Here is a 23,558-nt window from a genome sequence, read left to right as displayed (position 1 = left end):
ATCTCGTATGGAATTTATTAATAATATAAAATGTGTACTCTATTATTGCCCAGTATGATCAATATTTTAAATATTACTTACTTTACTAGCCCGCATTTACTTTTTTGGGTCAAAAAAGTTTTTACTACGTTCTCAATATAATATACTATGCGCGCCTCATACGTTCATTTTGAGTGTCTCAAGATCGATGTTATAGACACCACCTTAAATGCCGGAATGCACTTATGACACCTCTGCAAGCAATGCCAATGATCCCTGACAATCACAGTGTATCAAAACAATTATTGATTCGACCTATTTTACTAAAACGCATTCAATAGTCACTTGGTTTACAAACCAATACTCATCATCTTTAGAATTTAAAATCGAATCTCAATAATCTTACCAGCTTGTAGAAAGATAAGATATTTCAATTGTTTTTAAGTTTCTTAAAAACTGCTTTACAACGTTTGATATCATTTGGATATAAACAGCTAAATTAATTTAACAAGAGGTGTTTTACAATTTTGTCATGCAGATATTGTGTATGATAATAATACAAAATAGTACTTGCTTGAAGCTAGATAAAAAAGCCAGCAGAAAATAAAGTATCTATAATTTCATTCATCGAGACCTCTGAAATAAATTTGTTAATTCACTACAAACATTGTGTGTTATGAAACATTAATGTTAGATGGACTTAAGACAGACTAGTAAAGTAGTTTAGAGTCAGTAGACGAGTTTGCGACCTGTCTGCGCTATTTCTACTATCACTCCAGAGAGAACGAGTATTTGGAATTGATTTTAAATTATTTGAATTTTTATAATTCTATAATGTTGATTCCTTGACCAACTTGCAAAACGAGGAGGGTCTCAATTTGGCGTTATAGCCTAGAGTAAAATGTTTATAAGGCTTAACTGACAGCCGTAAGTTCAGACGATGTCTTGCTGAAGACGAAACGGTCACTATCGTAATTCTGGAATATGTAGGAGTCGCCAACCCACTGGCTAAAATATAGTATTAAATGTGGTTTAATCGCGGAAACAGAAGCCCCTATAAGGATATATTTGGGCAGCGGGAGTTTTTATTTGACAATTTACCTACTTACCCTACAGCATCAAGTTCCCAATTTGATGAATGCAATTGGATTTAAGCACAAACTTAAATGGGTAAATTAAGAACTTGTTCAGAGAATACCAAAATACTGAATTCAAACATATTCTTAAAACGATACGACTTATAACTAAAACGCGAAAGTTATTTTAATTAAAATGTATGCTCCACTTTATTAGTCAGGAACCTGAGCTCAAAACGTATATATTGATTATTTACAAAAGCTGAAATTAAACTAGAAAAATGCATGAATAATTCCACACAGGAAGCTCTAAAAAGACGTTGAAAATTATCGTAATATTATTTCAATTATATCCACTTTGGCTAAGCTTATCGAGAATCTAGTTTATAACTCAATTAACCCGTTTCTGCATATTATAATATTATACGTGACTGATCTCTTTCAAAATATGGACACTAATAAAGAAACACATACACATACCTAAGAAAAGCTTTTGACACAGTGGACCATAAAAAACTGTTAGAAAAGCTTGCATTTAATGGATTACGCGGTAATCTTTGCGTTGGTCAAGTCTTTTAGTAACATAATACAAAAGGTAGTTTTAAACGGCTATGAGTCCAATTTTATTTATTTTACCTCTGGTGTACCCCAAGGCTCAATTCTGGGCCCGCTTCGGTTTATCTTACTTATTAAAGACATTCAGACGTGTTTTAAGTACACTAAATTTTTTTATATATAATATCACCAACATTTTGACTTGACTTGACTTAATACCAATTGTGAATTCAATAAACTTGAATTCAACATAAACAAAATGCAATCTTATTGTCTTTACCAGGAAAATCAACAAGTCAATCTATTGTTACAAATATTAGTGCTTCTATTCTCAAGAAAATAGACATTGTTAAAGATCTGGGTATACATCTGGACGGTAAATTGATCCTTAATACTTCTACTGATATTGTTTGTAACAAAGCTTTTAAGGTTCGTCATTAGATCAAGCAGACATTTTAAAAAGCCAACCACTTATCTATAAAGTGGTTGGCTTTTATGTAGTTATAACGTTTATTACTAACGTTATAACTACATAAAACGTTAGTAAGATCTCAGCTTGAATACGCAGTCTCGATATGAAATCCATTTTATGATAAGTATATTCATTGTGTTGAACAGTTCTGTACATTTTTTACCACTGGGAGGCACCTTTGCACAGGATGTCAGCTAGATTCTGGGTACCACAACGGCGCCTATTTCTGCCGTGAAGCAGTAATTCATAAGCATTTCTGTGTTTCGGGGCGCCCTATCTAGTGAAATTACAGGGCAAATGAGGCTTAACATCTTTTAGGTTTTTCAAGAACAAGAAGAAAGTGGCAGCGCATTGTAATGGGCAGGACGTATCAATTACCATCAGCTGAGCCTCCTGCTCATCTCGCTCCTTACTATCATAAATAAAACATTTAATGTATTCAGTATAATCGATTCGATTTTATTGATATAATTATTAAAGTACGCTACTAAATGCCGGTTCACATACTTGCATATTCGTACAGCAATAAAGAAATACTTAGTTGCAAATAATAGATTCGCCATAAACGTTGTTTATCGTGCACTATTGTTTAGACTCAAAATTACAATGACTACTTTATAGACAAAGATATTTACACAGATCATGTTACCTTTTAAATAAAAAAATTCGAACTTTAAAAAACAAATTAAATTGAGATAGAAGAGAAAAGATTAAAAGTTTATACCTTATGTAATATAAATAAGATAGGTATAAAAGTTTTAAAAAATTAAAGGGAATAACTGATGTACATAATATAATATAATGGAAGATGTAACATGATATGTAATTAATTAATTTACATGACATATACCTACATTTACAGCAATCATAAGCTTCACAATGCTTTCTTACATATAATAATAATATAATATAATATTGACACACTTTTTACACAAATTATCTAGCCCCAAGTTAAGCATATATAGCCTGTGTTATGGGTTACAAGACAATGATATATTTAATACAATATACTTTCTTTAACATACATAAATTCATATAAACATACATAAATACATTTAAACATCCATGACTCGGAAACAAACATCCATATTCATTATATAAATGCTTGCACCTACCGGGATTCGAAATAGCTTAGTAGCTAGGATCGCTAACCACTCGGCTATACAGGCTGTACATGATTAACGCTTTTGTATATTTAATCTGTGGCTAATGTAGTTGATTTCAGAATTAATTATATTATTATTTATTTATTTATTAGGAAAACCAACAGTTACTAGCTACCTTATATTATGTTAATTTACATAACTGTGAGCCAATTATAGGTCTCCACCAGTAGTATATAAATATTTTAGTTATATATCTCGGAGATTTATTTGTGTTGTTTTAAGTCGATCAGTGCGCACAACCAGCGCGGGCGCTAGCTTGAAGACGACTGCGACTTCTCAATGAGCGCTCTACTGATGGACAATAATAACTAACTTCAATCACGTCACCGACAGTGACGTACACAGTGACAACTTCAAACACACTTTGAAAGATGACGTTCGCCATCAGTTCAGCCCAATACACAGAGTAGAATATAACCATACAGGCCATATTACTTTTATATTCTAATTCTCCGACATATATATAATATGTATATATATTTATATGTTAGTTATGGGAAAATGCAGATGTGTCACTTGTGTCTTCAAATCTTGAAAAATAAAAACATTGAATTATTATTATTTTCTAACAAAGCTTTCCTACTATGATAATAATTAGTGATTAATAGACAACGTGTGTTCGAGAATTACGAAATAAAAATATATTTATAAATCATTATCATACAATTCGTTGACTTTTTAACGTTGACGAATTTGATTTTAAAAATTTTTAAATTTGATTATTTCAATAATTTTGAATTTGGACTGTTGAATTAACTGATTTTTTAAAAGACATAAAAGGCATTTATTTTCTCAAAATTGATTCCTTTAGAATTCTTTTTGATGTCATTTCTAATACACTAGATACTACTACCGCTTCGGTAACAAATGGCGCTCTGAGAGAGAAAAACTCTCCCAGCATTCTTTTATTGCGCTCTTTTTATATAAAATATACAATATTGTACTATCACTGCTGTTGCTATGTAAAATAATCGCAGTCTTGTCCCAGGATGTCCAATCACTTAGATATTCAGCTGTGGAGTAGTAGGATTTACGATAGAGCCTTTTTTAATTAAACATTTAAATGTATTTATATGTATTTATAATGATAATGCCTGAACAGTGGATGGGACTTTATTATAAAAGTATTTTTTACCCTTAAAGCTATTATGTATCTTATGAAGCCTACTAGAATTAGTTACAAGCAATCCCTTATTTCTAGTGTTATAAAAATAAAAATCACCATTAAAAGCAAAAAGGTGACGACTTTTGTGAACATATAATAAATTTTCATAAATGTACTGACAATGAACAGTCATAATATTTATTTCTTTAAATTTTTCTTTGAGGTACTAACTTTTAAAACTCTTTTTTTAAAGTCAAGTAAAATATTCCTGCATTTAACCGTATAGTTAGAAATTTAAGCATTCAAAAATGTCCGTTCACTCTAACCTTACTTACCAATTAATTATTCAATCTCTCGTCTTGAATCGCCGACACGTAACACCGCTCGGGTTAATTTTAGCACGGACTGGTCCTTTGGTAGCTTTTATACTCTAATACTATTCTAATTTGCAAACGAAAAGCTCTTTACTAAAGCTTAACTTTATTAGTTGCATTAATTAATTTGTTGTCACTTCACCCGTTAACAAGTTAATCGATATAAGACTGAATCGTCCATTTTATTAAGATGGAATGCTCGTTCTCTGCGTTGTAAAATAACTAACTAATATTTATTAAATGTTGCGTGTAGTCAGTGACGTTTTATGCATATGGACATTATATCATTCGCAGTCTGATAGCGGAACGGCAAAAGTGTGCTTAAAGACAATTTAAGCAGACTTTTCTCGTTAGTGGTGTGTCTACTGTGTGTCAATTACCACGTCTAAGTGTGCTATAAAAATGTGCCCAAATAATAAGTTCACAACGCAAAGAAAGATGAAGATCATCGGTAAGTTTATTTTGATCGTATAACATGGGTTTTAATAATTATTGACTAGTATTCACATCCCTTTCTCTCCCGCTTGTCTAAATGAGACAGATGAACGGACGCGACAAGCACACAGTCAGAAATGAAATCTATAGAGACGCTCTTTTTTTAAAGGTCCAGTGAACAATGATTAGCAATATTGTTTTTGAGTATGTATAAAGTCATTGCCGATAGAGTCGCTTTTTAACCCTTTTAAGAACCCTTAGCACAATTTTGTATTTTGTTCACAAAAAGTCATTGCCAGTGAATATGAACGGCGTACAAGAACCCAGTGATAATTAATATTTATTTACACTGCAGATCTGTGAAAGCTAATCTTTTTCAGCTTTTCCACACACGAGATAGTGAAAGAGAATTGGCGCCAGTTGGTAGCAAGACAGAGATGTGAAGAGTTTTACAAACCAAATGAAGCGAGTGTCATTTGCTTGAATCAGTTCCTCGAGGCTTATTTTTATTTCACCACTTAAGGATTTAAGCGCTTAAAAATTAAAAAGTATGATAAAACTATTTTAACATTAAAAGTATCGAAATATCTTTCAAATGTATTAATATATTTAGTCTAATTTACGCACAAACAAAAGTCCAATTAGCCTATATTATTATAATTATATTTATAATTTCAAAAAAATCTGTCATACCAACATATGTTGGTGTCCAAATGTAAACACTACAAATGCCAAAAAGATACCCTCTAAAAGATGTCTTAGTCTCAAAGACAAAATTAAAAAAAAATATGTATGGGAACATAACATTGTAATAACTAGATTCCCGAATAATTTAAGTAGATAAAAATATTATATTTGAGTGTTTGTCTCTCTTATTATATGGAATATATTTAGAGCGTTAAGCAGTAACAAATAAACGCACAAAGCAATAAATAGACATACAAACTTTCGCCTTTATAATATGAGTGTGACCTCCAACTGAACAAATCTTAATCTTCTTAATAGGGACAGACTGATAAACGTGAAACTTAAAGCAACCCTCTTATTCGTCTGGGCTTAAAAAATACTTAACTGCTACTCCACTGACGTCACTGTCCAAATCGGGTTCTAAATACAAAATACGTAGTTTAAACTGAAAAAGTAATTCATTGCTGCATATTGACCAATAATATTTTAAACAACTGGAGTGAACGCAGAAATGTATAGACATAGCAGTCGAAGCTTATTATGGTGTTATTTGTGGCATGTGCCATATTTCGGCTTCGGTTTTGTATGACGTGCATTGCCTATATTATGTATAGTATCATTGCGTGTAATAGACTTGTTTAAGCGTCTGACTACGAAGTAAAGAGTAACGTTTCTTTCTAATTGCATTGTTTCAAAATCTTTTAAAGTTGTACCCACATCTTGTTTTCTGGCATATTTTTCTTCTAACGTGGCGAAGAACTAATTTACAAAAACGTTTTCTATGTTTTCGTTCAAATATATTGAGGATATATAAGGACTGAAAAGTACGGTAAGTGTGCGTCGGTGGCCTTAAATGCTGGAATTCCACTATTTTGACTCTCTAACGGCCGTTTTCAAAAACGTAACTCTAGTTACGGATAGAATGCTATCACCGTTTCATGACAAAATCTTATCTTTCCATAGTTATGTTCAATATAGTTATAGTCTGCTATCTCTCGATAAGTTTTTTAAATGTAAGTAAGCGTAAAAGGATAGATCGTCTACCTCTATTTAGTTAAATTTAGGATAGATAGGTTACTGAAAACGGCCGTATAGATAGCCTTCTGTATAACAATACTCTTATATCTCGGGAATATGCGAAAATTTGAATAATAAGAAAAATGTATTTATTTGTGTGTGTGTTAGGGAGTTTCTTGTGTGTAAATAGTTAATTATTGCAGTAAATGTATATTTGTTTATTCCTTTTCAATGTCATGAGGATGAGAGGAATTGTTGAATATTACATCACTACCAATGTGAAATGCTGCCGGTATTATTGGTACGCTTCCCCGTAATGATAGTTTTAACTTAATGTAATTATAGTATGTATTGTATATATAGTTATAAGAATTGTTTTCTTTGAATAAATTTATATGTGAAAATTTTATTTCCCCAACGTAGATGTTTCGCATTCCACAATTTTGCAAAATTTTCTCGCCTCGAGTTCCAGGTTAGGCAGTTGTCTAGAAACTGAACAGAAGTTGAATTCAAAATATAATAATAATATTATAGATTTCTAATTAAATTGATGGCAGGTTGTAATATTTTTACACGTGCACACATTTGAAAGAAGTGTAAAAACATAAAATATGACAGAAGATAAAAAAAATAAAAAATAATTTTTATTTATCTTATATTCAGCTTTAAACGAGCAATTCTTGTAAAAATATAATCTGAATCTCGGAAACGGCTTCAACGATTTTCATAAAATTTAGTATACAGGGGATTTCGGGGGCGATAAATCAATCTAAGTAGGTAACAGTTTAAAAAAATATAGTTTTATCCGTGTTTTAATGAGAAACAGCTATAATAACATTAGAATACGAAGGTAAATTTCGCAAAAGACTTTAATAGCTCAGATGGGACATTGGATGATCCGGAAAGCAGCAAACCCCGGTTCGAATCCAGATGTCTTATTAGTTTCATGTTTGTTCAAGTTTTGTACATTCTTACAAATCCGAGCAAGGCACGGTCGTCCGGATATAATATGCAAAATTTTACACAAAAAACTATGTAACCTTTGAAGAAGTATTAAAATGCACTCATCATACAAAACAGTATCATGTATTGACAATATTATACAATAAGTCGTATTATATATTGTCAATGCATGAAACAACTGTATTTCACGTTTAAAAGAACAGAAATTTCATAAAACTGAATTACACTGAAGAAAACTGAAGCACACTTTGAAATTTAACATTCATACGATAGGTGTACTAGAACAAATCATCGCATGATGCAATGCTTTCAACTCAAAAGACCTTCGAATCCTTCTATATTGGTACAGAGCAAATAAATGGCAGTTCGAATATGCATGTAAATCTGCCCAGAGCTCACGATATGCACTAGGGATTGAAACGTAAGGCTTAACATTTTTACTGGAGTGTACTTTCGGTGTACTGAATTAGCTATGTTAATCTTAATACTTCTTAGTCTAGAAATATTACCAAACCAGTTACAGAAAATAAAATACAGTAAAAGAATACTCAAAAAACCGTTTTTTGAGTATTCTTTTACTGTATTTTATGAATGCCAAAAAATATTTTTCTTATTGAATCTACCGCTACTTCGTAAAGGGTTGAGCTAATGAGAAGAAGTAGCAAGAAACTCATTGCAACTCTTTTATAACATGATATACATTTTCTTCGATTTACAAATCATTTCAATTACAATATAATATGTAAAGTGATACAACAAAGATACTCAAACGTCAAATTGTCAATGCCTTACAAGAGTAAGCCAAAAAAGTAAATGTAAATTAATACAAAAGTTATTGAGTGCAGTAGCCGCATCATCCACACACACACGTAAATAAATAAAGGTATTCTGTGAGCATTTTATAGGCGATTATAAATAAAATATATATAAACACATAATAACTTTTAAGAATCTGAAGCCGAGCCTCCTGCAACGGGATTTTCCTGCCACCTAACCTGTATATAAATAAACATTTATTTTGGTTATACAATAAAGGCTTTCATTCTTTGTATTTGTAGGTATTAAGTTTATTTCTGATGTGATGTTTCACTATATCTTTACACATAAAAATTAATGTTTATCTGTATGTACTTTAAAAAATCGTAATCTATGCATTTGATCATGTGGTGATCTTCAGCAATGTGTTGTGCATGAGTCCATGACGGTTTCTGAGTATTTTGCTTAGAGAACTAAATCACCAAAAATACTCTAAATAAATTGAATATTTGTGTAACGTCTTTCCGTCAACTTTATTTTATTTAGTGGCGTAGCAACGCACACATGGTACAGCTAGTCACTACATAATATTATAAAACAAAGTCCTCCGCCACGTCTGTCTGTCTGTTTGCGAATAACTCAAAAACTACTGCTCTTGCCGATTACCGATCTTGATTCTGTTTTCACCAATAGATAGCATGGTTCTAGAGGCAGGTTTTAGTCGTTAATTTGTTAAGTTTTTGAATACATTTTATTTGTATACATTAACGATAATTGTTCGACGTGTTGGAAAAAAATAAGCCGTCTGTGAGCTTTCAACGAAAACGCTGTCTAACCTCATTGAGATATAACAAAATAATGTATGGTAATAAATTGTGTATCTCCTATAGAGTTCTATAGATAAGTTCTCAATGGCATATGTCTATCTCTTAAGGATAACATACATATATCCATTTTAATACTTTAAAAAATTAGCAATTATAACGCCGCAATGTAAAAGTTGTTTAAACAATTTTTATTACTACATAATATTATAAAATCATTCACAAATACATGTTTCACTTTTAACTTATTATCTTTGACACATAACCGATGGCTTTAGACTACTTTATTCCCAAATACCTACTTATATGATTTTATTTTTATTGACAGAACAGCGTCTGTCGCTTCAGCTAGTTATATATAAAATACAATAAGGGTCGGACTACTTTTTGACTTTAATAAACATACGGCACTACCATCCCCCCCGCCTTCATGAACCTGAATAATTTAGATAATCTTGTGACAATCTTCGTTAGTGAACAAACGTTGCAAAACAATGTTAGAGCATTAGTAATCCGATCCAGAGCGGAGTTAGTTGTCTTGAATCAGAACAAATTGAGATATACGACCGCTGCTTACAACTACGACCTAGACTCAAATTAAGTTGAGCATTACTGTAGCGCCAACAAAACTCACATTATTTAACTTAATATTTAAGTTACTTGCTCTTAGATTAACTTTGTAGCTTAGATCTTATATATTCAGAGCGATGTATGTAGGTAGTGTGATATTTAGTAATAAACCAATAACATGTACTTTTTAAATAAAGTTTATTACAAATTAAAGTTATATATGATTTTGTAAAAAATCTTGCAGTGATATTACATTTACACTTTGAATTCGGTGATATGAATTGGAAGATAAATCCATAATATGGTGGAAACTTTTCTTGCTTCGAATATTTATACGATTCGATCCTATTCTCTTCTTCCTACTGTGACTTCTGTGGTTGACTCACCACAGATTTGCCAGTATCACGTTAAAGTAGACTACCATGTTTTCAGTACCTACTCAAAGCATATAGGTACACATACCTATGTGTACCAGTGGTTGGCTCCTTTGCACAGGATGCCGGCTAGATTAAGGGTACATGTCCTATTTAATGCAATAAAATTAAAAAATCTTTTAAAACACGCATTCAATCTTTTTAGTTTCTTCCCTTTTTCTACTATTTTTAGACGTTAGGAATCGTGTGATCTACGGCTGCTGTCAACAGGTCGACTTGGTAGGTACCTACTGAAAATCAGTGTTAGAATTGGGGTGATCCTAATTTCAATTCCAAAAATGCTGGGTGTCCTTTTCATGACATCCTATTTTTAATTTGTTAATTTTACAATGTACATATGTTTTGTGTTGTAATGAATAAATGCATACTTTACTATACTGTAAAAGCGACTAAGAGCCGCATCTTCCTGCACTATGACAATGAATCTTCGCAAACGGTAAACAAAACCTCCAAAATATTGTAACTGAAACTTTACTTAAAAAAACTAATGAATTTAATATTGATTTGAATTCAGCACGTGAAATAATGTTCTCAATGTTTAATACCTCAGGGTGTTACAATGAGCGCCATATTTGCTATTTTGGTTAACAAATATTCGCCTGTAGACCTGCCTGTTCGGTTTGAATAGAAATTAATAGCAGAGGCCGCCTGATAGTCGAGGCAAAATTAATGCTGATAGAGTAATTCGGAAAGTTTTAATGTATTTTGTTTGCCTATATTTCACGCTAACAAGTGAGGTTAGGGTAATGTTTGCAAATGCTTTTTAATGAATAGGTATACTAATCTTGTGAAAATAATGTTTCTGATTATTTTTAATCTGTGTAAAAAAGGTTCGCAATCTTATGTACATGATCGTGAATAATGTAGTATTGTAATAGGAGATGTTTTCTTCCGTGCAAAAATAATAATAGAGAAAATTTGGCATTTCCTTTCATTTTTAGTAATATTGGATGTATATTGTTTGAAAAATCATTCGGTTCAATTTCCCGAAAAAGAAATCTTAAGAAACTAAATATGCAGATTTTGGTTTCTTATAAATCGAGGGCATGACTCCTTTCACGACTTTCCTCTAATACTCATAGTTTCCGACTTGGCCATCACCGCCCTTCTTAAAAAACCATCCTGTATACATACTACATGTGCATTTTTTATATTGTCTTTTTTTTTTAAGAAAATAAGGGACGAGACGAGCAGTACGTTCAGCTAATGGTAATTGATACACCCTACCCATTACAATGCAGTGCCGCTCGGAATTCTTGAAAAAACCAAAATTCTGAGAGGCACTACAATTGCGGTCGTCACCTTGAGACATAACTATCTACTTTTTTCGTTTTTCAATTTTGCAACTCTTATTATTTACTCATGAATTTAATAAGATATTAGTATCTGGACCCCCTTAACATTAACTTGTGTTAGACGAAATAAATGAATTATAAAGAAAAAAATTACATTTTTAAACGTACTATTTTCAGTAGTAGAAGTTGATGTGTTACGGATAAATTACCCAATGATTTGTTTTTCGAAAGGCTCCTAAAGCTTTTAAGGCTTTCATATGAGCTCCTCTACGGCTGCTGTACTTGTTCTACCTGTGGACCTAACGAATGAACGTAAATAATATATATAAGTTAATATTAAGGATGAGGTTTAAATTGTTTTGATTTAGTTTTAATATAAGGTTTTGCAACCAGTGTATGTTGCCACTGATGATTTACGGTACGCAGAAATGGTCGCTAACCATAGTTAGCGACCATTTCTGCGTACATACCGGGCATATATAAGGCACATATGCCTTATATATGCCCGGAGTTTCGTGCGAGTTCCAATCAGAAATGAGGAGATCCGTAGGAGAACCAAAGTCACAGACATAGCCCAAATGATTGCGAAACCGAAGTGGCAGTGGGCACGGCACATAGTTTGACGGACAGATGGCCGGTGAGACAGAAAAGTCCTCAAATGGCAACCACGTACCGGAAGACGCAGTGTTGATAGGGCCCCCACAAGATGGACCGACGATCTGGTCAAGATCGCTGGAATACGTTGGATGAGGGCAGCGCAGGACCAATCGTCGTGGAGATCTTTGGGGGAGGCCTTTGTCCGCAGTGGATGTCTTCCGGGTGGTGGGTGATGGTGATGATGAATTTTAATACTAAGCCCCAAAAGTGAGTCGCAGGTATAAATCTTCCACGTTAAAAAAACGTAATTTCTCACACAGCCACACAAATTTTCTTGTATTAACTTTGATGAATACGCTCTTATCTCTCGCATATATTTCTTTTGAGATAATTTTTTTATTCACAAAATGGAAAGAAAACTCTATTGCAGTGTTTGCCTTGCACAAAATTGTTATGGACGCACTGATCATATAATTTAACAGTGGGAGGCTCCTTTGCACAGGATGCCAGCTAGATTATGGGTACGACAACGGCGCCTATTTCTGCCGTGAAGCAGTATTGTGTAAGCATTAATGTGTTTCGGTCTGAAGGGCACCGTAGCTAGTGAAATTACTGGGCAAATGAGACTTAACATCTTATGTCTCAAGGTGACGAGCGCAGTTGTAGTGCCACTCAGAATTTTTTGGGGTTTTTCAATAATCCAGAGCGGCACTGCATTGTAATGGGCACGGCGTATCAATTACCATCAGCTGAACGTCCTGCTCGTCTCGTCCCTTATTTTCATAAAAAAAATATTCAAGCCCACTCGAAAGTTTGGTTCTTGGTCTGAATAGTCGCATGTTAACATATTATCATGTACTGCAAAAATAGAGATATCCGCAGGGATTCTTACAAGTATAATCAAATGGAAATTATTTTTGAATCAATCTGTACGTTTCAAATCGTGAATGGTTCAAAACGCTTCTACACCGATACACTTCGTGAAACACAACAGATGTCTACTGTTGAAAAGTCTTTCATGGTTGAAGATGATAGAACAAGCACATGAACTAAATGTTAATTCTTTACACACTGACTGTTTGCAGGAAGATAGCGTACTTATCATTTTGCATTAGTCATGACTTGCGTGTCTTATAAACATTTTTGTAGAACAGAAATGAAGACGTCAGCAGGTACGTGTCAAGAGACCGCTTCGGATCGTGTTGGCAAACCACTCAGCACTAAATTTTACAAGAAATTAACTACCCAAGCCGGATAGTCCGGGAGTTAATTTAGCCCAAATCTGAAACCCTTGGAAGGCATATTATAGTCAGATTTAGAGTACAAATCTAAGCGGCACACTGATATTATTGAATCCAATAAAATCCTAAGAAAAAGCATTGTTTAACTTCCCTACTGTATGGACTTACACACTGTGTCCATACACAGTGTTTAAGTCCATACACAGTGTGTAAGTCCATAGGTTCTTAGCCAGACATATTTAAAAAGGTGCATTCAAAGAAAAGCTTGCCATTCCGAATAATACTATTAATTATTGCCGAAATCTATATATATAAAAATGAATTGCTCTTCGTTAGTCTCGCTTACACACTTTGTCCATACACAGTGTGTAAGTCCATACACAGTGTGTAAGTCCATAGGTTCTTAGCCAGACATATTTAAAAAGGTGCATTCAAAGAAAAACTTGCCATTCCGAATAATACTATTAATTATTGCCGAAATCTATATGTATAAAAATGAATTGCTCTTCGTTAGTCTCGCTAAAACTTGAGAACGGCTGGACCGATTTCGCAAATTTTGGTCTTGAATTATTTGTGGAAGTCACGAGAAGGTTTAAAATTTGAATAAATAGGAAAATGCTGCTAAATTAAATAAAAACAACAAATGTGTTTTTCCTTTGATGTGTCCATACATAATTTATATGAAAGAATTTATTGACGCACGGTTTGACAGTTCTGCTGAGAAACAATTTCATTACGACAGCAGGGTGCATATTTTACGAAGTAATTCTTGATGTTATGATATATTATTGACAAATTCATAAAAAATCATTATTTTAGTTATTATATACAGAACAACGTCTGTCGGGTCAGGTAGTTACTGATAATATGCACGTACCTATAAGCTTTAACATTACAAAATTTCATAAAAAAAATATTATTATAGACTTAAGTGAATAAGGTTCCTTGGAAAGTGTTTCTAGGACGCACGTACACTTTTCATAAGGGCCGGCAAAGGGCCTGTCATTCCTCTGATGTTGCAGGTGAATGTGGAAGGCGGTGATGACATGCCACGACCCATACGCATTTTTGTTTTCCCCTTTTATAAAATTAAATAATTAAATTAAATTAAAATATATGTTTATACATTTACATTAAATTGAGAGTGAGTTAAATATTCCAAGTAAGTAACGTGTTCGCTAAAATCCAATTGAAAATAAAATAAATACTTTCCGTTGTATGAGTTACCACATATTACCCCTCTGTAATCCGTTAGTAACATCAACAATTAAATATAGTACCAGTAAATATGTTTAGTAAGGGACGAGCAGGACGTTCAGCTGATGGTAAATGATACGCCCTGCCCATTACAATCCAGTGCCGCTCAGGATTCTGGAGAAACACAAAAAATCTGAGCGGCATTGCAATTGCATTGGTCACCTTGAGACATAAGATGTATTCGTATCCTTCATCTCGAAGTGGGTTAGATTTTAATACCCGGTTCTCATTTTGACCGTCATACATATCTGGCTCCTATCCGTTTGAGTTACAGTTATAAATAATCATAATCTAAGGGTTTCCAATAAGAAACAAATTTTATGTGTTTGTACTAAATAAACTTTAAGTTATTAAGGGGTTAAAGTATACGCTGCCAGGTTTCTAGTTAAAATTATTATTTTTATTTCAATTTCAAACATTTATTGTAAAAAGTAGAAACTTCAAAGCGTATGGCAATAAAATCAAAATGTAGCTATCCTGAAAACGTTATTTTAACGTCCATTTACGCCGTGGCAGCCCTATCCACACTATCAATGATTTCATTACTTCACTACGAAAATTCTCAATATGCGGTTTTGAAAATTGAACTGCGCCTATCAGTGAGAGTAGCAGGTGCAGTCCAGTTTCCAATTCGCGGAAATGTATTGAGTCCAAAAGGATTGGATTGGGATGGAAAAATAGCAGTCATTGTATGCGCATTGCGTGCAGGGCTGCCACACGTTCACGATATATACTACAATATACTGTAGAATTATAAATAACTAATGCGTACCCAATAAAAGGCTAAGCTAAGTAGGAGTTAGGTATTGATATCTTATTGTGAAATTTTTTCTATCAGTGATATCAAAATTAAAATGTGTGAAAGGATACGAGAGGTGAGTCTATATAATTTTTGAGAATTAACCGACCCTACCCTGTATTGCCCTGAGCTCCCGAGGGGAGGGTCCCCTGCACTGAACAGTAAACTTTTTATTACAGAAAATACCGAAGCTATAAAAATCTCTGGACACGTTCTTGAAAAGGGTCTAAAAAAGAGAAATTGTGCACAGTGCTACAAAAAGCTAAGACTGACGTTGACTACGTCACAAGCAAAAATGATAATGAAGAAAATTTAAACAGTTTGTGTCAAGTGTAATCAGCCTCTTTGCATAGCTTTTTATACAGGCTGTTGGTTTGATTAACAACGGGCGCTGCAACGCTATACACGATACTGATTCTAAAAAACCTTTAAATTTAAGTTTTCATATTTTTTTTTAATCAGTATTTGGTCACCCTTGCAACGCTCGCTGTTCCTCAAATCAACATATACTGTATAAATATTTTTTTCATAACATTTAATTTTGTTTTTTTTTTTTTTTTGCTTACATATTTTTTTAACACATAGTTATAGTCATTACACTATAGTGCGTACACTATGGCCCTTATCGACCTGACATTTTCAATTGTTAATTACTTATTTTCTATTTGGAGAATCTGGGGGCGGGGCCAACAAAACACAAGTGACTAATACTCCTTGACTAAGATATTGAGCTTTAATACCACTCAGAGGTATCGAGTCGAAAGGGCCTGCCCCCACAGTAAGAAAGTAAAGTGGGTATCTTATTGGACTGCCATCGCACCAGGTGAAAGTCACTGTTTTTATTGCCCCAGTCAATTTGTTAAGGGGTTCCATTGATCATAATATTCGACCACAACAATTACTTGAGCATAACTATGTTATGGTAGATGACTCAAATATTTAGATAGCATTTAACAAATTTGGCCAAGTTTCGTTAATTTGCCCCTAAGAATTAGGATTACTTTGTGATGGATCTCATGATTAGAACTTAATCAAACTCGTCAAACTACCCTTGAAGTATATCCTTTCCAATAAAAAATCATCAAAATTGGTTGGCGTGTCATTGAATTTTTTTTTTTCAAAGTCAAATAAACTTTATTCAAATAGGCTTAAACTAAGCACTTCTGAATCGCCACTATAATCGAACTATATAAATATTTCTTTTAAATGACTGAATTGACTATATGTTCGTAAAAAGTTGAGCTCGTGAGAAAAACATTCGTCCATTTGTGCACATACTTAATGCAAATTTAAGATTATATGGTTTTCTCGTGGATGCCATTGTCAGAACTAGACCAAATTAAAATGGTTCTGGATGACAAGGGAAGTACCAACTTTCAAATAAGAAAGGATCATCAAAATTCGTTCACCCAGACGAAATTTCTGAGGTAACAAACATAAAAAGGAATACCGTTGAATTGAGAACCTCCTCGTTTTGAAGTCGGTTAAAAATGCGGTTAACAATAGTAATAACTTGTACTATAAATACGTACCAGCGATAGTTCTTGGGAATGATCTATCATCACGGGCAGGGTTATTGTCGCCTATGTAAGCATGGTAATGGGGTGATTAACCGATCCCGACGCCAGGCAGTCTTTGTCAAAATTACTGTGCCATATGAAGACTACCTCATGAAAGCTGAGAGGGACAAGTTGAGTAAGTACTTTGTCTTGGCTAACGAGATGACCGACGAGACTTGATCATCATAGCTTGGATAGTACTTACAGCGGTCTTATAGCGAGGAGACTTATTCAATATATCAAAAGGTTATCGCTAAGCAGTTGGCTCAAAGATCTATTACAGATGCCTCTGTCTACTCACTCTACGGCCCTACCACCGATAACTCCGCTCTTGGCATGACTCCGCTGCTGGCGGCACTCCAATTTTGTTAGCTTATTGTCTTATAATAATTAAATAATTATCATTACATGCTTTTCATCATTTAATTCATTTACATTCCATCATGTGTTGAGTATGTCACATTACGTCATACGATTTAATTCCGTAAGGGGTAATTTTAGTCATAATAATATGACAACACCTAACACTACTTCTGTCAAAACTATTGCTATCTAAAAGGGACACGCGGGGGTTGCTTCTATAGTGTCAATATTGTAAGGTTTAAATCGTATTTGACATCGATGTGCCAACCCTAGAGGCGTGGGAAGAATGACGTCAGCGGGATTCACTGCAATCGTTTTTATTGGAGTACACTGTTTCTAACTCATTACCATTGCTTTTTGTTTCTGCACGGCTTGTTCATTTTGTCTTTTGTTCCATTTTTCTGTTGCACTCCGCGAACAATACTTTCCATTTCAAGTTTTGATTTTCATGTCGGATTCTGGTTTGTTGAGTGGTATTCACATATTGAGGACAAGGTTTTATTATTAAAAATGTATAAAAGCCCGCTCCAATTGTAAAGTTTTGTTTAACAGTTGATTTCTTTGAGTCTGTTATTAGTTTGAAGCTTAGTAATATTAATTGTTAAATCTAAAAATAAGAACGTATTTCGTATGAATTACGAGAACAGACTTACAACCTGATCCTATATAATTACTAATGATTATACTCTCCAAATGATTGTCAAACTAAAATGGCAGTGGGCATGGCACATAGTTTGACGGACAAATGGCCGTTGGGACAGTAAAGTAATCGAATGGCGACCACGTACCGGAAGACGCAGTGTTGGTAGGCCCCCTACAAGATGGACTGACGATCTGGCCAATATCGGCGGAATACGTTGGACGAGGGCCAGGACCGATTGTTGTGGAAATCTTTGAGGGAGGCCTTTGCCCAGCAGTGGACGGCTTCCGGCTGCTGATAATGATGATGATGTTACTCTCTTAGAGGAATTAGCTGCCATCATTCTCTTGCAATACCAGAGGAATTCTAGGATGAGGTCCGGATAATAATTATGTTTGTGGTGAGTTGTGCGAAGGTGGAACGAGGCGACAGGGATCAGGTCAAAGAGATCTTCGGAGCACTCCTCGTGATGTATACGTTAGAAGACTTAAAACTAAGCAACAATTACAAAAGCTACTCGTGTACTAAAATTTACGTCCTAATCCAATTTTAAATTTAAACTCAAATACAAATTAAACAATTTATGTAAATAAGACAAATAACCCCTATATTAAAGAAAAAGGGGCATAAAACTTATTGACATTTTTTCTTCAATATTATCAGAATAGTATATACTAATATTTTAACACAATTTATGCAAACGTATGTAGAAAAAATACTCAAACGATTTACTTGAGCAAGTTAAAAAATCATAAAGTGAACGGGTGCTACTTGTGGTGGATATATATACTTGTATGGTCCTGTTACCACGAGGTCTGCTTCATGTTTTTTTATTTATTTTATTTTATTATTTCAAAATTAAAGTTATTATATATTTTTTTTAAATAGCTAATAAAATGCTCGCCTAATGCCTTAATTATTTACGGTATGTGTGGATTGATGTATCTACTGTATTCAATAACTCTTGTATTTTTAATTATGAATTTACTTATTTTTTTGACTACTCGTGTTAGGCATTAGACATTTAAATATTTTTGTTGCATCTTTTTGCATATATTGTAATTGAAACGATTAGTAAATTGCATTGAAAATAAGAACTTGTAATGCCGAATTTGTGTTGAAAAGAGCAAACTTAGACTTTCTTGCTCGTTCTTCTCTAAGGAAATCTGCCTTCCGAATGACCTTATGAAAAAATGACAAATATGTCATTTGAACTTGAATTTGTCACTTGAAACATCAAGTGTGATATGAGATACTTATGAAATAAAATATTTTTGATTACGAGATGGCAAGAGTCCTGATGGAATGATGCTGGTGGCTTGGGCACGGGGAAGGGAGCTGGTGTGAGACGCGACTTGCGTCGACACTCTGGCTCCTTCTCATGTCCAAGTTACGTCAGTTGGTGTTGGGGCTGCTGCTTCGACTGCCGAAGACATCAAGCGTCGCAAATATATTGATCTCAGTGAGTCATACATGTTTGTGCCCTTTGGTGTCGAGACACTTGACCCGTGGGGCCCAGAGGCGCGGAGAATGTTCAAAATAATATCTTCGCGCCTCAATAAACCACAAGAAAGGTAATTTAACAGACTATAAAAGTTAAAAATATTTAATTATAAAACTTTGTCTGTGAAAAATACGACAAGCCGTCAAAATGCGGTCAGCCGTAAAAAATATCTGTAGCAGTCGATTTAAAAATTCTTACTAAAGAATAGTTACTAAAACATCTATGATGTTTAAGTAACTATTCTATTACAATTAGTAACTTTGAAGTATGTTTTAGGTATAAAAAATTACTACATTCATTAGTAATAATCGAAATGTAATCTGTAGGTAAATCTAAAAAAATCATAAAAAATGCATGACAGCCCATTATACGAAATTTGTTTAAATTACGCAGTATCTATTGTTCATGTTATCTAACAAAGCGCCAGCTTGTTTAAAAACAAAAGCGTCGACGTTCGTTTTTATAAACAAGCCCAAACACTTCAAAAGCAATAAATTTTATTTTGTAACCCGAGCCCGTTGACCTTGGTGTCGCTAAGACACGAATGGCTCGTGCGCCATCGCGCGGTGTGGCACCTTGGTACGCGACCGAATAAGGCTACTGGAAACCCAAGCGCTGGCAGCTATCTCGGTCAACGGATCAGCCTAGCTATCCAACGCGGGAATGCTGCCAGAATTCTTAGTACGCTTCCACGTAATGATAGTCTTAATTTTACGTAGTCATAGTATTGTAAATATAGTAAAAAAAAAAATTTTTTTTATTTTTTGATTTGATTTGATAAAAAATCTCAAAATTATTTTATTTAGAATAAATGCATCAACCTGTACACACTGTCAAACATGTCAATGTCAGGAGAATGATTTGTACATAATATAATATGTATTATAATTTTTTTATTTGTGATATACCTTCACCATAATCTACTAATGTAATATTTATCTAATAGCGTAAATAATTTCGCATTTTTAATGCGTTTATAGATGGCCGGGGCTATTATGTAGTAAAAAACTGAATTTGGCAATCTATTTTTCCGACCACGTATACAGCCCAGTGGTTCACTAACCCTGCTTACTGCGCTAGAGGTCCCAGGATCGAATCCCAGTAGGTGCAAAGATGTATAATTATGATGAATATGAATGTTTGTTTCCTAGTCCTGAATGTTTATAGGTATATATGTATGTTTTAGTACGTATGTTGTATTAAATATATCGTTGTCTTGTACCCATAGTACAGGCTATGCCTAGGTTGGGGCAAGATAATTTGTATCAAAGTGTGTCAATATTATAAAAAAAATCCTATTAACATTAGGTATACCTACACGTCATATACCTATACCTATCAAGATCGCCGGAATACGTCGGATGCGGGCAGCGCAGGACCGATCGTCGTGAAGATCTTTGGGGGAGACCTTTGTCCAGCAGTGGACGTCTTCCGGCTGATGATGATGGTGATAATGATGAAACCTACACATTGAAAGATACTGTTATATGAATTAATTAAGATTTTGTTATTTTTACCTTTATAAAGATGCTGGTTGAAAATAAAATACAAAACAATATTATGACTATAATAAAACACAAGTTTAGTTGTTTTTGATGATTTTTCTGATGTTTATTCACGACTAGAAGACAGCATACAACATTTATCTTATTTAAAATAAATAATATTTACAGTGTTATTATAGATTTACTTATGACAATATTTGGTATTTATTTTCACAATGTAATTATATGAAATTGATACTAAATAAGTAACACGCTATCTAAACCCAATAGAAATTTAATCTCTCCCTTGTAAGCATCTATGCTATGCCCTTAATTGTGCATCCTCTAATATACTGAAAGTAAGATACATAATCACACAAATTACATATCTGGGCGTTTTTTAATTTTGTGTACCAAAGTCACGGACGAGTAAAATAAGAAGGACTTCGTGTCACCTTACATAACAGTGAGGCCCCCAAACAAGCCGGTAAACGTGTAAAAACATAGCCCCACGCATACACTTACACTAATATAAGCCGATCGGCCACCATTATGAGATTTGCCATCGTCTGTGACAGATCATTTGAGGGAGAAAAAATTATGTATCTGGTACACCCCGTAACCGCACACACACTAGCATAAAGGTTGTTAACTTAAACTTAAAAACTTGGTAATATCATGGCGCGGAGTCCTTCTTTTTTTACTAGTCCGTGACCAAAGGTTATATTTGATGAATAAGAATTATTGACAGCTAATTGATATTTATGGGTTTTCTTGTAATCTAAGTTATGTTAACATTATATTTTTTTGAAAGTTTTCATAAAAGCAAACTGATTATTGCTAAATGTTATTTAGTTGTCTCAGCTTGAGCATCTTTATGTTCTACTGAGTTACAATATGATTCCTTTTGTTTTGATAATGTTTTTTTCTACTGAGTTACGTTTTGGCCATGCGACTCTAAGATATTTTACATTATAATGTCATCACGCAAATACAGTATAGAAATAGCACTAAAAATCAATGCAATGAGGCCATATTAATACTTGCTTTAAAAAGGACACTGCTCAGAATACATTCAAGTTTTTCAAGTTTTGATTTTCATGTCGGATTCTGGTTTGTTGAGTGGTATTCACATATTGAGGACAAGGTTTTATTATTAAAAATGTATAAAAGCCCGCTCCAATTGTAAACTTTTGTTAACAGTTGATTTCTTTGAGTCTGTTATTAGTTTGAAGCTTAGTAATATTAATTGTTAAATCTAAAAATAAGAACGTATTTCGTATGAATTACGAGAACAGACTTACAACCTGATCCTATATAATTACTAATGATTATACTCTCCAAATAATTGTCAAACTAAAATGGCAGTGGGCATGGCACATAGTTTGACGGACAAATGGCCGTTGGGACAGTAAAGTAATCGAATGGCGACCACGTACCGGAAGACGCAGTGTTGGTAGGCCCCCTACAAGATGGACCGACGATCTGGCCAATATCGGCGGAATACGTTGGACGAGGGCCAGGACCGATTGTTGTGGAAATCTTTGAGGGAGGCCTTTGCCCAGCAGTGGACGGCTTCCGGCTGCTGATAATGATGATGATGTTACTCTCTTAGAGGAATTAGCTGCCATCATTCTCTTGCAATACCAGAGGAATTGTAGTCCGGTCGAGGTCCGGATAATAATTACGTTTGTGGTGAGTTGTGCGAAGGTGGAACGAGGCGACAGGGATGAGGTCAAAAAGATCTTCGGAGCACTCCTCGTGATGTATACGTTAGAAGACATAAAACTAAGCAACAATTACAAAAGCTACTCGTGTACTAAAATTTACGTCCTAATCCAATGTTAAATTTAAACTCAAATACAAATTAAACAATTTATGTAAATAAGACAAAATAACCCCTATATTAAAGAAAAAGGGGCATAAAACTTATTGACATTTTTTCTTCAATATTATCAGAATAGTATATACTAATATTTTGACACAATGTATGCAAACGTATGTAGAAAAAATACTCAAACGATTTACTTGAGCAAGTTAAAAAATCATAAAGTGAACGGGTGCTACTTGTGGTGGATATATATACTTGTATGGTCCTGTTACCACGAGGTCTGCTTCATGTTTTTTTTATTTATTTTATTTTATTATTTCAAAATTAAAGTTATTATATATTTTTTTTAAATAGCTAATAAAATGCTCGCCTAATGCCTTAATTATTTACGGTATGTGTGGATTGATGTATCTACTGTATTCAATAACTCTTGTATTTTTAATTATGAATTTACTTATTTTTTTGACTACTCGTGTTAGGCATTAGACATTTAAATATTTTTGTTGCATCTTTTTGCATATATTGTAATTGAAACGATTAGTAAATTGCATTGAAAATAAGAACTTGTAATGCCG

Source organism: Leptidea sinapis, chromosome 38, assembly GCF_905404315.1.
Source record: "Leptidea sinapis chromosome 38, ilLepSina1.1, whole genome shotgun sequence".
NCBI classification, from domain to species: Eukaryota; Metazoa; Arthropoda; class Insecta; order Lepidoptera; family Pieridae; genus Leptidea; species Leptidea sinapis.
This window is presented reverse-complemented; position numbering follows the sequence as displayed.